This window comes from Apaloderma vittatum, unplaced genomic scaffold (assembly GCF_000703405.1).
Source record: "Apaloderma vittatum isolate BGI_N311 unplaced genomic scaffold, ASM70340v1 scaffold13941, whole genome shotgun sequence".
Lineage (NCBI taxonomy): Eukaryota > Metazoa > Chordata > Aves > Trogoniformes > Trogonidae > Apaloderma > Apaloderma vittatum.
This window is the reverse complement of record NW_009699758.1, coordinates 56,907-73,298: the sequence shown is the minus strand read 5'-3', so window position 1 is coordinate 73,298 and position 16,392 is coordinate 56,907. Positions and strand designations below refer to the sequence as shown.

The following is a 16,392-nucleotide window of genomic DNA, read 5'->3' as shown; positions in this document are numbered from 1 at the left end:
AGATCCTCACACATAAAAAACCAAAAAGCAATGAAAAGAGATTATGCAGGAGTCTTTGTGGAACAATCATGTGTAACATCAGCAATGATATTACCGACAAACATTCTGGAGTAAAATTCAGACACATACGCATTCTTACATATGATAGTTAGGATGGGTTTCCGTTCTGCTTTTTCCACCCATGTTTTTAATGCATTTATAATCAGAGACTGCTAGAACTGACTCCTAAAGGGTGGTTCTGAAATTATTTTGCACCTTAGATACTGTCTCAGAATACTCTTATCAATGGACCAAATTTTCTAAAAAGCTCAATAGCATGTAGAATTTCAGTCTACTTTCTGTGACCGAATATGGGTGCTGAAAATAACAATACACCATTTGCTTTAGTCTAAAATGGAGATTAATACGTGTTAATCGCATTTCACAGCCTGGCTACCTGGCGGAGGTTAATCGGTGTTTTTCTGATCCCATTTCAGTGGCAGGGCTCAGACTGCCTTGGAAACTTGGAAGAAATTGCTTTTCTTTTTGTAGAACAGGGCCGGGGACTCCTGTGCTGCGGCGACTGGCGTGGGGAGCTGGGGTTCCCTGGGGCCCCCGTCAAGGCAGCAGTGGGAGAGGGCAGCTGCTCCCGGGCGGGGTCTGGCTTTATATTCGTGGCACCTAGAGATAACTGAGGTGCTGTTTTCTGGTGCTTTTGCCAGAAAGTCCATGTATTAGCATGTCTGCTTATGTGGGAATAAAAAACGTGGAGGTTTCCATCCCTCTGTCTTCACAGGACGACTTGGTAATTTGACACTCGACCTCTTAACCCAGCCGTCTTTTGCAGAAACTAAATTTCCTTCCCCACGGGGAAGAATTTGAAGGAGGCTGTTAGTTTCAATGAATTCAGCATCATTGCCCCACCAGCCCCCTCTCCGCTGTGTTACCGCGAAAGGAGACAATTTGGCTCCAAATGACTAATGTGATTCTTTTTTAAAAAAAACCAAAAAATTGCAATTTCAGTCTTATCTGAGAGTATCTAGTTTATATCTTGAGGTTGTCGTAATTAATTCATAATGACCCTCCGTGTGGCCTTCATGGGCTGAAATTGCTGTGCATATTAGTGTACAACTGCCTAAAAATACTGCTGTAAAACGATAGTCTGTATTCACAGACAACAGGGCAAAATCCTATTTTAAAAAGATTACTAAAAATAGAGCATTTACGCACTTTTAATGAGTATTGAGCTTGCCAAAATCTCTCAAATTGGTCGAGGTTTGGAATGAAGAATTATCATTCAAAGATGAACAGTACGAGTTCTGTTGCAATTTCAGTAGCAATCCCCAGACCTGTTTTCTTTATGTCATGAAAACTTCAGAAACATAAGCAGTGCTGAATTGCCACTGGTACTGAATTATATGGCATTTATTGTCACCTGGGCTCTTCAGTATATTCAAGAAAATAATTTAATACTTATTAATAAATAAAAGGTAACTAAAGATGACTGTGATCTAGTCTGTTGAAAATTTCTCACTACCCTTAACTTGTTAGTAAATTCAATATATTTTATTTAAGCAGAATCATATACACAGTATATTAACTTTTTTTCCAGGCAATCTTTACTCAGCACAGAAAGGCCAGATGTATGGGAATTGTAAAAAATCAGGATATGCATAAAAACTGTTCAAGTGCATAAAGCAGCCCCATCTGGAAGACATCTAACAGAAATGAAGTTGTACAAAACCATTCCATTGATAATAAAGCTAATTTTTATGGGTCTGACAAGTATGTAATTATGTTCAGTGGTGCTTTTCAGATTTTATCACAGTCAATAAACCGCAGTGGTAATTTCATTCCCATTTGACATATTTACATGGAAACATTTGATTGGAGGAATTAGTAACCCTGAAAGCCTTGATAGATATGTTTTAATGATCTGTGACCTCCGCAGTCCCTCATCTGTTTATTGTTGCAACAGGCGAGAAGTCGTTCCTCTGTGACCTTTGTGGCTTTGCCGGCGGGACACGTCATGCCCTCACCAAGCATCGGCGGCAGCACACAGGTCAGTAAAGCTGTCTTTACTCTTTGCTACACTTTCTCCAGCAAGGGAGTCCCTCTACACTGGGGAGTAACGCAAGTCAAACAGCACATTGCAGCACAAATAATATATCGGCTCATTGTTTACTTTACTTTTTCTCGTTTCTGTGAAAACGCTGTGCCCAAGGTCTGCATCGAATCTGTTAGCTGGGAGTTTGAATAATTGCTTGGGGGGAGTTAGGGGGTAGTTTTGGTTTGGTTTTGTTTATTTTTTCTGACGGAACTAGAATTGTAAAGACTGGCTTTCTTCTTTAAATGAATGCTAAGTCTACCACTTTTTTATTTTTATTTTTTTTTCTGAGGCCCAAATAGATTACCTACTGTGAATATTTTGCAAGAGTCTGATAGAATGTCCCTGGGTGAAAATTAGAGACTACGTAGAGATTAATCCATTATTTTGGACTGAGACATAGTTGAAAGCTAGTGTTGTTTCAGTTGCCCTTTTGTAATTTTAAGATAGTTTGTAATTAATAGGTGCAACTTTAAGAGTTACCACATGGTTGGCATGTAAAGCAGGATTTCTCTTCCAGAATTAGTAAAGCTTTCCTACCACCTGGTTATAAAAAATTAATATCAGATAAAATTAAATTGGTTCTTAGTATCAGAAGACAAGAAAAAGCATAAGTATTAAACATTTATTAATACATTGTAGCTTAATTGTACTTTTTAGTCATTCCTTGTTAAGCGTTTGATTATTTGAATAGATTTTGTTCAAATGGACGCAGAAGTGTTGCTGCTTCAGACACTGTAGTTTTTGTTTTACTGTCTTGAGGATAATGTAATATCATCAGGGATTTGCTTTGTGAGTTAAGTGACCGTTGTCTAATGTACAGTGGAAAGAAATGGCTAACAAATGAGAAGCTGTATTGTTACATCATGAATTTTCCATGGATTTTATAAAGGAATCTCAGTGGGAGATTTTATTATGTCCCTGAATAAACTAATCTTGATTCAGGACATACACCATCTAAGTGCGCAATTTCCTCAAGAGCAGCTTCTCTCCTTCTTGAGAGCCTGAAGCCATTCTTTCCACCCTGTTTTCAGTTTATAAAGCAGCCATACTTGGAGGATAGTCTGATGCTTTCAAAAATACGGGGTTTTCAGTGCTGGTCAAGTAATATCTTGAAATAGATAAGCTCTAAAAAACCCAAAATATGCAGGGCCAAATCTTGCTTGCACTTGTAATCATACATCCAGAATTTTTCTTCTGGTAACAAGGAACATACATTTATGTGAGAGCACTGCCACAGTCAGTTCCCATTCACTGCAGGAAGTTTGTGTTTTGAAAATGTCCAAGAAAAGGCATTTAGTAAGTATAATAAGCTCACTTAGTATTGCACTCAATGGTACTAGGAGCAGTTGTAAGTATTGGAATGGAAGTTGTCTTCTTCCTTTGTAACTAACGGTTTCCTTTTTTCTGGAGCTTTGAAGAATTTTCACATTGGCTGAGGTTTACCAAATGTGTGCTAAGAATGAAAATTATGGTTTTTCTTTAGTACAAGTACATCATTGTTGTAAACAGAATGGGAAGTACCTCCTTTTGGTTTTTATTGGCCTGCCATGTGCCACACTGAGCTCATGCATATGTCTAAGAGTCATAGTTAGTGCAGCTACACAAATGGTGAACAATCATTTCAGCTTGGAAAAGTGGAAGAAATGCTTATTCTTGTCGTTACTCTTCTTGTTTTTACCGATTATGTGAGTGCAGATCTGTAAACCCTTATCATCAGTTATATTTTGGTATTTTAGGCCACAAGCTGATAGGAAAAAAAATATTTCCTGGTTTATGCACAAAACAAGGCTGAAAATATGGTATGTTCTGGGTGAAAAGTTGTCCAGGTTTTCAATGGTACTTTGCCCTTCTTTTGCCAGTACGGCAGAGACTTTTGTGCTATGATCACAGGCGTTCACAGGTTGTAGATCACGAAGCTTGCATCTAGCAGGCATAACTTTATATTTTATGTCAGGACTGGAGGCTCGTTATTACTTTGCTATTAACTTTATACTATACAGGACAGTATCTCAGAGACAGAGGGATCTATCTTTTTGGCGTTTATCTGCCTCTGTGGCACAAACAATCAGAGATGATTCTTTAGCAGAAAAATTATCTGTAGCTTCTATTTGTTTCAAGGAGAATGACATGATCCACCTTTGCCTGCACTGTTGCACTTACACACATTCCCTTGTATTTTCATCCAGTGCACAACTTTATCTCAGTCCTCAGCTGCATGCACTCCTCTTTATACCTGTATTTTTGATCCTGTGTCCCCAGTTGGCACAATTTTCCCAGAGCAGAATGCCAAAGCAAATTACAATCAGGTTTGAAAGGGATAGGTATCAAAAATAGTCTAAATGGCTTAAATAATTCCCCACTGTAATACAAGCTGTCTAGGGGGCTGACACAGAACATCTTCCAGTCCAAGATTTACTTCTATCACCTGTCAGAGACCCTTGATTCAAGGGCAAATGAGCAAATCCACACATGTAGTTGAGGAGTCTTAACCGGCTTAACAAGCCTCCTCTCGTCCCAGCCTCAAGGCCTGAGGTGTCCTGACACCCCGGAGAAATGTTCAGCTGCTGATAGATACTTGACACAAGAGAGAACTGGCTCTAGGACCAGCCACTTAGACTTTTGATGTTCTTGATCCTGGTATTTCTTGCTCTGTTCCTCTCTTTTTAGACAAGATTTTTTTTTTATATACCCAGAGAAATACCTTTACTGTGTGTGAAAGATGCATTTCCTTTGGAAATATTACAGGGAGCACAAAGTCTACCTCAGTGTGAATGAGGCTGGCAAAATCTGGCCCTCTGTCACTCGTGGAGCAAACTGTAGGGACTAGTTTGGTAAACAGGATGATATTCCTAGAAGTTGTTTTTGGTTTTTCAATGAAAAGAGCAACAGGTATATTAAACTGAAAAGCTGTTGAAAGTCATGTTAAAGCCATTAGCTTTAAGACTTGAAAACTGTTTGTACTTAATCGATTGCAAATATGATGCATCTTCATACAAATTTCCTTGATATAGGCTTTCTCAACTGTAAAGAAGAACTGTGAAGTAGAAAAAAGTAGTTTGACTAATCAAGAGATCCCTGGTGCTTCACTGGATGATGTGTTTTTTCTTTGTTAAATATGTTGTGTCCTTAATGCCTGACCTGGTCCTCTGAGAAGCGCACACTTTGAACACAGAATAAGCTAAGTCTCTGGCTGATTTTGTCCTGGTGAAATGTTCTAGCATTATTTTGTGATGTGAATGGATCTTCTTCCAGTCCCATTCTGCAAGAATCAGTCTATGAAGTTCTGCAGGTCTTACACTGGCTCTGTAAATATCAGTGGCCTGGCCTTTCAGTTTGTGAATTGAGGCAATGCCAACTTCAAGAATGGTCCAGAATGTGACCAGAATTTTATCACACAGTAAATAGTTACACACTTGTCTTAGATTAATGGTTTACAGTAGAAACTCCTGGCTGCTGAGGCTGTGAGCAGAAACTTAAGACTACTTGTAATATCAGCTGGTGCTATATAGTCAAAAAATTTGTGGTGCTGCAAGAACATATATGCTGTAGTTCTGGTGCCTCAACATGACTGGGAGGAAAAGCTTTCATCTTTTTGAGTCATCTTGAAAGGATTTTTTTAATTCATATTTTGTCCCAGTAAGAAAGTCTACCCAAAGATAGTAAAATAAATATTGTTGCAAATTTCAGTGTTGGCCAAATTAGTTGAATTACACAAAGAATTTAAATGGCTATTTGAATATTGCAAAAAAAAAAGAGTAAATAACCTCTAAATCAGCCACCAAAAACAAGGACACACACATCAAACATATAATATCATGTAATTTAAATATTCTGCCTTAGTCATGATCAACTAGAAAATTATATTAGAGAGAAAAAACAAGCAAAGGTAATTATTTCTGCCTTGAAAACACTTAATTCTTAATTTTGAAATGTCTTTTTTTTTTTTATGTTCTCGTTGTTACTGTTCTGCTCGCTTCCTTTGTTTGCCTGTCTCTTGGTATCACTTTAGTTTTCCCTTCTTCCGCATGTTTCCCAGTAAACTTCCATTTTGTGCTGTAGTAGCCGGCTCAATCCAGCAGTGCTGCTCAGACACAGCCTGTGCTCTCTTGCATGAAATTCCTTTTTTAATGTTGGTTAGTACTCCTGCAAATTGCAAAAACCTCATCTTCGACACAATGACAGTCTGCACTTGCTTCTCATATGTTGGTTGTGGTGGAATCTTCCTGGGGATCACTGAAGTACAGTTCAGTAGTAGAGCATTAGAGAGTAAGGACACTTACTGTGCACAGCAGTTTTATGGCAGTCACCCCAAACCCATGGAGTTGCTTAGGAGGCCTGTGTCTTTGTTCAAGTATTTTCATGAATTTTTGAAGATGATGGCTTATATCGTAGAGATCACTGTTTGTGTGATTGCTTCTGCTCACTCATTTCAATCTTGCACTTCTCAAGACATTTATAGGTCAATGTAATAAAGAAAGAAAATTTAATAATATATGTGTTTTTATCCAGATGAGTGACTCACTTTGTGTTTCTATTTCTCATGTGAACTACTCTTTGACTTTAATGTGTAGTTACATTACTCGGCATTGGATTTAATGTATAATGTAGCCTCTTCCCTTCAACTTCCCCACCACAGCTTAAAAAAATTATAATGTTGAATACCACAGAAAATATAGCACAGTAAGAAGACTTACTGCTCTTTTCAGCAAGGAGAGGTAAAACTTAAAAAGGATCTGTGTTGATTTTCTTTTTCCATTTATGCCAACATTTGCAGCAGAGTGTGTAACTTGATTATAGCAAATCTTTGGCCAGAAATGACACCAAAACCCTGGGCATTTTGAAACTTTCTCTCTACCTAAAAGAAATTGCCTAGTGGAGCAGTTTTGCTCCCATACAAATATCAATGATTTTTTGCTGTGGAATGGTAACCTATGACAGGGTTTCTCATATGAAAGCAAAAGATCAAGGATGTACATGTTTTTATATGTCTTATATGCAAAAAAGTTGACCACACTAAAAGCGAACAGAATTTTCTTTAATATGCTTCAGGCTTCGTTAGCAAGCCTGTAAGTGCATCTCCAGGGAACAGCCTTAACAAACACTAGAAATAGTTGGAAATAATAAGAAAAAAAATCTTGTACCATGTAAGCAGATGCCTGCGTTTTATGGTCTACTCATTCCTTAGGCCAAATGAAACTTACAGGATTCTTTCTGTGCTGCTCAACACATCACGAGAAAGGCAAATAAGACTAAAAGCAGTAGTTTCCTGTTGAGACAATTGGATTTCTTCTGTCTTACTCAGATTCTGATTAGTTGCTCAAGACTTGCAAATTAAAGGCACCATTTGATTTTTTTTTTCTTTCATTTCTATGAAAGGTCGATCCTCAGTAGCACATTCATATAAATGCTTTATATAATCTATAGGTAGAAATTGTCTCAAGTCGTGCATATAAATAAAAGATTCATTTTGCCATCCACAAATCAGCATCTATCACCAAGATTTATGGTTTTGTTACTGTGTTATTTCATTTTTCCTTTAAAATGTACACATTAAGTACATAACTGCACAGATAAATTTATGATTGCGTTAAGGTATGCTTTATGTCCTAAAAAGCTTATCATCAAGGATAGAGAACTCAAAAGAGGTAAATTCAGAGAAAGGAGGAAGAAGGAAAGTAAAATAAAGGTGTAATTTGACAGGACAAAACCAAAAGCTAAGACAGACATTAGAAGTCGGTGCAGAATTCGGAGAGGCAAGACAAGAAAAAGCCTTAGTCATGATGGATTAAGATGAACAGAATGGGTAGAGCTGACGAGGCTAACTGGTTAACCGCAGGCTTAATAACTGCTTTTGTACACCTTGGTGCTCCCCATAATCTGACCCTTTTATCCGTTGCTTTTCCAAAATTTGATTGTTGGAGCTAAATTCTCAGTGCCAGGTGGCTTGAACAACATATGCCCTTCAAAAGTTGCATGCAGTATTGTCAGTAAAGCAAAACCTGTTGTGATCCTGGCGTTAGGAAGCATAGCTTTTTGAAAATGCTTGTGTTAAAATAAAAAACTCCAAAGACAGTGGGTCCTTGATCTTGGAATGCGTCCTTCCTATTTTATGCACAAAGCTTGTTGACCACTGGAGCGTTTTGGGGCACCAAGCCTTCTTTTTTTGCATTTTTTACTTCTTTTTATTAATGAAGTTAGAGATGGTGAGGCACAGACAAGTCCTCTGTAGTAGTAAGGTCATTGCGGGGAGAAGGGTGGGTTATTTTGTTTGGGTTTTTTTACCTTTATATAGTCTGTAAATACGTAGACTTCATCCTTACACGTTTTCAGATACTGCCTGAAATATCTGGGGGTGGGAAGTGGGGAAAGAAAATTGGGACACAGAGGCTAATAAAGAGAATTCTGGACCCAAAGATAAACAAGACAAAAAAAAAAGTAAATTAGTAGGTATGTGGAAAACTTAAATAAATAAATAAATAAAGGTACTGCTGCTACAGCTAATATACTCTTCATCACCTCGCAACCCAAAGAAATACCAGGTATTCTTTTAGATTTTTTTTTTCAATTTTACTTATCAACCTGGCTAACTTTTCTTAAGAATAAATACTTTTTCCCATGTGCAGCTGCTAAGAATTACAGGCCATGCTAGGCTGTCTTGTTTCCTCCCAGTTTAGTTGGCTTTTATTGTGTGGTGCTGCTGTGATGTATTTTCTGTCAGGCGAGATTTACACATAGTCCACTTGACAGGAGCAGTTAGCCACAAGGATTTCCTAAGGAGAAACTTCCTGGAGCAGCAGGCAAGGATTTTCATTTTTCTTTTGGTCACAATGGGATTTGCAAGCCCTCCTGGCTTCCACAGGCCCTCGCTTGTCCGTCAGCCCCGCTGGCCCTGCCCCAGCACAGCAATAGACCTTTACCTGAATGGCAAACTAGAAATCTACTTTCAGTTCAAATCTGCTTTTTTTGTGTGTGTTTTTTTTGTTTTTCTACAAGGGGCCATGCTGGCATGGTTCTAATGTGTTTTAAATGAAAGCACTTAAAATATGTCTCTGTGCTTTACAACTTTGGGCTTAAAAATGTTGCTTTCTTCTTTAATACCAGAAGATAGAATAAATCAGGCACAGGAAATCTTCAACTCAAGAACAGGTTACGTTGCTAGGGAGTCTATGGCCTCCCAGAGAGTTTAATTGAAGCAGCAGCCACTACCATTGAAGCTGCTGGGAGAATCAGCTGCTCTGGAGCAGAGAGTAAGTGTCTGACAAGAAAACCCCATTTGGGGCAGGAAAGACATACTTTCCAGCAGTCTCAATTTGTCCAGCATAGAGGCTTCCGCATTGTGTCCTGCCCCTTCACCTTTCCTTGTCCCATGAAACGATAAATGAAAAATAGTGGCTGGTATTCTCTCCAGCAGCTGCTAAAAGCAATTATTCCAACTCTTTATGGAGCTTTCGGAAGCTGCTCCGTTGTCCTTCCATACCGCGTTATGGGCTTTTCAGGCCTGTGGACCTTGCATTTCTTTTTACCCTGGGAGAAGAAAACTGCAACAGCCTCCAAGAATGAAAAATGCAAATTTCTGCCTCTTCTCAGAAGTCTTGCAAAGTCTCTTTGGGAGTCTTGAGTGTCTCGTGCTTTAAGCAGGCTTGAAAAATCTGGCTTGGAGGTATGGCCACGTGAGAGTGGCCTTGTGCTAGGAATTGTCTTCTGCTGGTAGTGTGTCTCTTGTCAGTCTGAAAAACTGCAAATTGTACCTGCTAAGAGGCTTAAGGTTCAATTTTGAAATTATCTATTCTAGACTTCTGAAGAGTCTACAAGGTTTTATTCAGACTTCTTAAGTTAGGGATGTTGATTCCTTCTGTAGTCTTTAGGATAAGTACTTCTGAAGGCTTGCACAATGCAGTCAAGATCGCCTAAGTTAGGAGATGCCTTTTGTCTTCTGCATACAAAAAGAAACGTGTTTCCTCAGTAAGTGGTAATTACATGTGCTTGTAAGCCACACAGAGTATTTCTGGAGCAACTAGTTGGAAGAATGGGATGCAGGTGTCTTAGTTAGGCGTGACAGTATGTGTATCTGTCGTGAGATTTTTGTCTTAGTGTCTTCTAAGTGTTGGACCGCTCTGCTGGAAGGAGAAGTACGCTTTTCACATAATAACTTAGAAGCTAGAGATTTTTATGTTTCTGATTAGTAGTCCTCTAGAATTTTTCAGTGCAGTTCCACATTCAGCAGAGATTGAATTTTAGCATTCTGAAAATGTTACTGTCACAGTGTAGCTTTGGTGGTAGGTTGTGGGATATTTTTCATTAACCTTTCAGAGTCTTCTGCTGAAATTGGCCCACTGTTCAGAAAAGGTTTGCAAGGTCAGAAGGATAGCAGGAAAGAGAGGAGGAATGGAGCACTGAGTTCTGGTTCACATTCTCAGTCCTGGTTTCTGTGTAATGGGTAAAATGAAAAATCCAAGACATGAGAAAGTCACTTCTCTCCTGGAGTTGTTCCTTTCTGAGCAGGCACTGAATACAAGCTTCAGACTCATTTCTCTCCTTCTGTCTCCAACAGTGTTTTTTCAGACCTCTTCATGGGCCCAACTTCACCAGAAGGCCGACAAGAATGTCTGTCACCTGGTGATGGTATTTTCATGAAATATGACCCAGTAACATGGTTACTTTGCTTCAGAGCAGTTTTTCTCCTGTCATATATCATAGTCGGAATAGTATTTTGCAATTAATACATTGTACATGGAAATTCATTTTGTGTTTGCAGTTGTTTTATATACATAGATTAAAATCCGTCTTAAGGCGTATGCCAGAAATTTGGACTTGGTTTCATTTTCTGTTGATGAAAACTGCTAATGCATATCTTCTCTTGTCACCTTCTAGGAGAGAAACCGTTCAAATGTGATGAGTGTAACTTCGCTTCCACAACGCAATCTCATTTGACACGACATAAGCGTGTCCATACTGGAGAAAAGCCTTACAGATGTCCCTGGTGTGACTACAGGTAATGAGTCATTAACTAAAGCATGATGAGAGAAGGGTTAAGATGATCAGACGAGGTTCATTTGAAGTCACCAGTAAAAATATATTGCCATTAAAACACCATCAGGGCATCAGTAATTGCATATTAAATTAGGAGCTAAATTTAAAAACTTAGTCTTCAGTATTTAGGTATTACTTTATAAAGAAAAACAAATGATGGGAAACCTTTTAGTGGTAGCACTGCAGTGCTAATGTTGAGTATTTATTTCACAGCTGCTCTAGTGTCTGTTAAAATTCTCCATGGTGAGGCTGCTTATCTCCATTGCCTTTTCAAATCAGTTCCAGTTTTGAAATATTTCTCGGTTGAGTTGCAACGGTTTCACCAAGAAAAGAAGAGTCCCCGAAAAGGCTTAAATGGCTAAATACTCACCAGGCACTTATTAGAACGGGAAGCAACTGGAGCCAGCTACAGTGCTGCAGAGTCTTGTTTTTTCTGCTTCAGTTTTCCTTCTCCTTGCTAGCCAAGGTGTTTCGATGAGAGCTGGCCATAAGGTTGGTTGCATGGCAAAGTCTCCCATGTTGTGCTGCTAAAACCCATCCTGTTAGGACAGTAGATTAAGTTATCAAAAATCACATGAATGGACTGTTGATTTCTTTTGATGCTTATCCCGTGTGCCTTTTTTTCACTATAGACTACTTTTTAAATTATCTCATATTGCATCTTAAATGATTCTTTACTCTTCTTAAACATACTTTTACAATTTTGAATACTCTTAATACCTTGCAGTGACATGGCTAGGCTATGTGTACTGTAAAGGAATCATAGAATCATTATCAGCTGGAAGAGACCTAGAAGATCATCAAGTCCGACCTTTGTCCCAGCCCTATCAACTTGCTAAACGATTCCCCCCAACACAACCTCCACCTGTTTCTTAAACACCTCCAGGGACAGTGACTCAACCACCTCCCTGAGCAGCCTGTTCCAAGGGCTGACAACCTTTTCAGTAAATAAATTCTTCCTAATATCTAACCTGAACCTCCCCTGACGTAATTTAAATCCATTTCCCCTCATCCTATTGTAGAAGTTATTTGTGAGGAATTTGCAAGAATTGATGTTCAAAAAGTTTTTAAAAAACAGTATTATATTTGATAAATGGCATGTGATTAAGTAATTACATGCATGTGCTGTGATGCACACACAGGAGAGGAGAAAGTTAAACATCTGATTATACCACTGTAGCCTTTTTTATTTTCTTTTAATACTGAGCATACAACTGTAATGTTCTTTAAGTATAAGTTTCGAGGTATTTTCCTAAAACAAGATTATAAAACAAAGCCTAGCTGCTCTCATGTTACTTGGTTTCACACTGCTTAGGAGCCACTTTGCAGAAAACCTCTATGCAGAGGTTAGCTTCTGCAGCGATCATGCAGTTTCTGTACAGAAAAATTTTTTGCATTGGTTTGTGCGTATGGAGCAAATGTTCTATGGATTTTCTATGTTGAGCACCCATGAAGTTACTGCCTAGAACTGCAGAGATGAATTTGGCAACCTCAGCGGGGGGCTTCCATTTATGTGCTGCTACTTTTAGGGTCCCCTGCTTCTTTTTTTTTTTCTGTTGAAGAGATGCATTTCTGTCAGCTTTAGTAAGTCATGTCAGAACAGTGGGTTTGTGTTTGTTAGAGTGGCTGCATTAAGACGTCTGTGTTGAGTGAAGTGAGAACATATAAGCGATAGTTTGGCATGATGTGCTGCAATGATGGTAGAAGGAGTGCTGTCTCTGATGCTGCGTGTTTGAGGAGTCTTCATCTGGTGATTGTGCGCTTTAATGAACCATCCTGGTTGGAAGGAGGGTCTTATACAGAAGTAGGTATGAGAATTGGATCGCAGTGGGTTTGAGCTCCTGTCATGAAGAACCTAGAGAGTGTCGTCGGTGTGAATCAGTTTGTAGTTTGGGGTTTGCCACACAGACGCAATGAGTGGGTGCAGTTCCCTTACTCAATATGACAAAATACATAACCTTAATGCTCTCTTTATTGAGAGATGCGAGACTGTTTTTCTTTGGATGGAAGTTTTTGTGTATGGGATAGAAATTCCAAGAAATTACAAGTTTTTCGCTAGTATTTTATTATACTAGAGGTTACTAGAGAAGCCGTGAGCATAACGTATTTTATCAGAATTAACAAGAAATCTCTGAGCATCCCCTGCCTCTATATTATTGAAAAATAAATGTTTCATGGCAATAGGACATTAGTTTCCAGCCCTTGCAGGCCAATTTTGACCTGATCTTTGGAGGCTGATCTCTACAGATACCAGCTGATGAAGATTTGCTTCTGGAGGATATTTGTTCTGAGCTCAGCTGAAAAACATCTGGCAGGGATGCAGGAATCAGAAGGCTGCTGTGGCTGCAAGTTCACAGAGAGAATGAGGCACTCGGTGTAGCTGCAGAGAAGCTCATAGAGGGGCTGCCGTGTTTGTTAGGCCAGCAGTCCTGCTTGTGCCTGCCAGTTTTCATAGTCCTGGGATATTAGCCAGCCTTGTTGGCAAGTATGTTTTTTGCTGTCTATCCACATCTCTCATTTTTTCTCACTTTTAAAAAAAAAATAATATTATTTTAAGGTAATTACATGTTGCTTCCTTCTGAGTTCACTCTGTACTGTCTCTTTTCATGGAAGGGTATTAGCAACTCTGTAAATAATGTCCAGTTTAGCAGATGGTGTGTACTCTTCCAAGTGTCACCTACAGAAAACATAAAATCAAGATTTTTAAATCTGCTCACCTCGTGATAAAATTCACCCCCACGTCTAGCAGTTGTGTTCTCACTGTGGGACTTTCAGCCTCGGCCCTTGCACTATAAATTCATCCAGACTATTTCAGTTGTTGCTGTTTAGTGTTACTTGGCAACTGCAGACTCTTTAATGCCCCTGGTAGTTTCAGCGAGGTGAATAGTCCTCATTTTGTGTAGGGATATGGAGGAGAGTATTCTTAGTGCTACCTCAAAGTCCCTTTTCACTGATAGGTGAAATGATCTCTCTATTCTATAAAGTGGTTTAAGAACCTAGGATTAAGAGTGTCTAAATACCAGGTATTTTCATTATTCCTGTTCAGCTCATCAATGCTTACAGGGTTCTTAGGGAATTCTGATTTCAAGCTTTTCAATTCCTCAGGAGGAAATTGTGAACAATCATCCTGCAAAAACTGTTGCTGGTCTAGTGAGTGAAAGACTAGCTAAACCCTGGCTGGAAATACAGAAAGAAATGCTATTAAAAGAAACTAGTCTGAATTTAGGAGCTGTTATGGAAATCTGGATCACATGTGACTGAGCAGGCACCTAGAGCAATTTTTTTTTTTTTTTCCCCTCCTAGCAGCACAAATAGAAGTGAAATAGGTTATAAGATACTATGGGAAAAAGGTTGATTTTGGCTACATGGAACAGAAGAGGTGTTTATTCCTTATATAACCCACAGCATGAGAAATTCTTCTCTTAACTAGGAAAATACATGAATGGGTGTAGTTTTCGGAAGTGAACAATAAACTAAACTTCCATTTTTAGCTAACAAACTATATATTCTCAATAGTATGCATATTCCCCAAAAGAAAATGGGAGATTTTACTCGTTTTATTTTACCAAGTTTCTTTTATGATGTTTGCTGTTGTACTTAAATATTCTTGCAAAAATGTTGGTTTCCATCTTTATTTTTTTGTCTAAATCTTTTGTCTTGATAACAAAGAAATCAACATCTGATTTTCTATATAGCAGCATGTACTTCTAGTAATAAATATAATTTGAATTTAAATTTTTAGTCTAGGTTTTAATATCTGATTCCTTTTGAAGTAAGAAAAATTTAATATATATTCAGAAATATAAAAAATTGTTAAATGGTTTTGGTTATATTTTTTCACATTTGTGCTTTCAATTTAGGTTTCCCCTATTTAGATAAAAATATGCACAGTTTTCCTTTGCATTTACTTTTTCAAATCACACAGCATGTCTCTATCCTTAAGTCAGTGTGCTTTGTCACACAAAAATATTCATTCGCTCCTAATTAATGCTCAACTTAATTTTATAATACAGAATTGGTCTCGTAGGGCCCTACACCATCATTACATATGCAATGCTTATGTTACATTTCTTAGTCATTTGAAAAAAGATGTGTTATGTGGCTCAACTTTTCGGATTACAGTCTTGGCGTTACGCTGACAACGATACTGTTTGCGTTTGGTGTTGGGCACAGTATGTGATGAAGAGCTGTAAAACCTGAAAGCGAGCAACGCCTTTGAACTTAACTGGTTTCTAAATCTGTCGGTGGTATAGTGCATGGTACAGTGCTTTCTAAACCTGCAACATTTAGGCACCTGAATTTAACCTGATTTCAGAAGTGCTCAAGTCCCACAAGTCCAATGATGTCAACGAAAGATGCAGTTATACAGCATTTTCAAAAAATAACTGGGTTTGTGCATGTATCTAAAGTAAAAAATTAGGAATCTCATTTTAGTCATATGTAAGGCTTTCAGCTCAGCTCCCATTGGTACTGGCTTTCCGTGTAACTATTGCAGTTTCTCAGGCAGGTAGAAATGTTCATGGTGTGTGGTGGAGGGGATGTTTCAGTACGAAATGCATCTGGATTATCTTGTTTTGTATGTTGGGGGGGACAAAAGGCAGAGCCCTGCTTTTCTTTCATAGTCAAATTTGTTGGAGTTCAGGGCTCAGGAGGAGCACTGACATAGTTTTGTGATACAGAAACAGTATCACTACAACTTTGACCATGAGAGTGCAGGATGTGTTTAATGTTATTGTACTTTGTGCCATCCCTGTGCTGTGATTAAAACAACTCATTTCTATGGGATTCTACTGTATGGTCTGTTTTGCTTGGAGTGCCCATGGCAGTGAGGGGAAGGAGGGAATGGAGGGCAACATCCAGGGGACTGGTGGTGTTCCGCAGCCTTAAATAAAGGGGCTTGGAAGCTCTATAAACAGCCAGGCCAGCAAAACAATATTAATTCCATAAATACACCTTTCTATAAACTATATGGCTTGTGAAGGATGTCTTACAAGACTGAGAATAAATAGCATACATTTTTAATATAATTATGTAAACTAAAATAAATATTTTACATTTATTATGCATAATAAAATAATTAGACAACATTCTGTAAGGGATTATGGCATCTGAAATTCCAACTGCAGAAGGATTCATTGCAGGTTTTCAGCAGCGGCAGCAGCATGACTTAGGGGGAGTGACTCCACAGGGGCTACTTTTCTTTTTTTCGGACAGCATCCCTAGAGAGTTCCTATTTCCCTCTGACTTATAGTATCTGTTCTTAGGTTGAAAAG

The 16,392-nt window shown here is 38.5% G+C and overlaps 1 long non-coding RNA gene across 1 annotated transcript in view; it reads left to right on the top strand.

The window, feature by feature from the left end:
- LOC104280768 overlaps positions 1-11,052 on the top strand; it is a 13,705-nt gene extending 2,653 nt beyond the window's left edge. Inside the window, exons 2-3 of the long non-coding RNA XR_717881.1 lie at positions 1,958-2,041; positions 10,961-11,052. This is a non-coding gene — a long non-coding RNA (uncharacterized LOC104280768). The remainder of the gene's footprint in view (positions 1-1,957; positions 2,042-10,960) is intronic.
- The last annotated feature ends 5,340 nt before the right edge of the window (positions 11,053-16,392 follow it).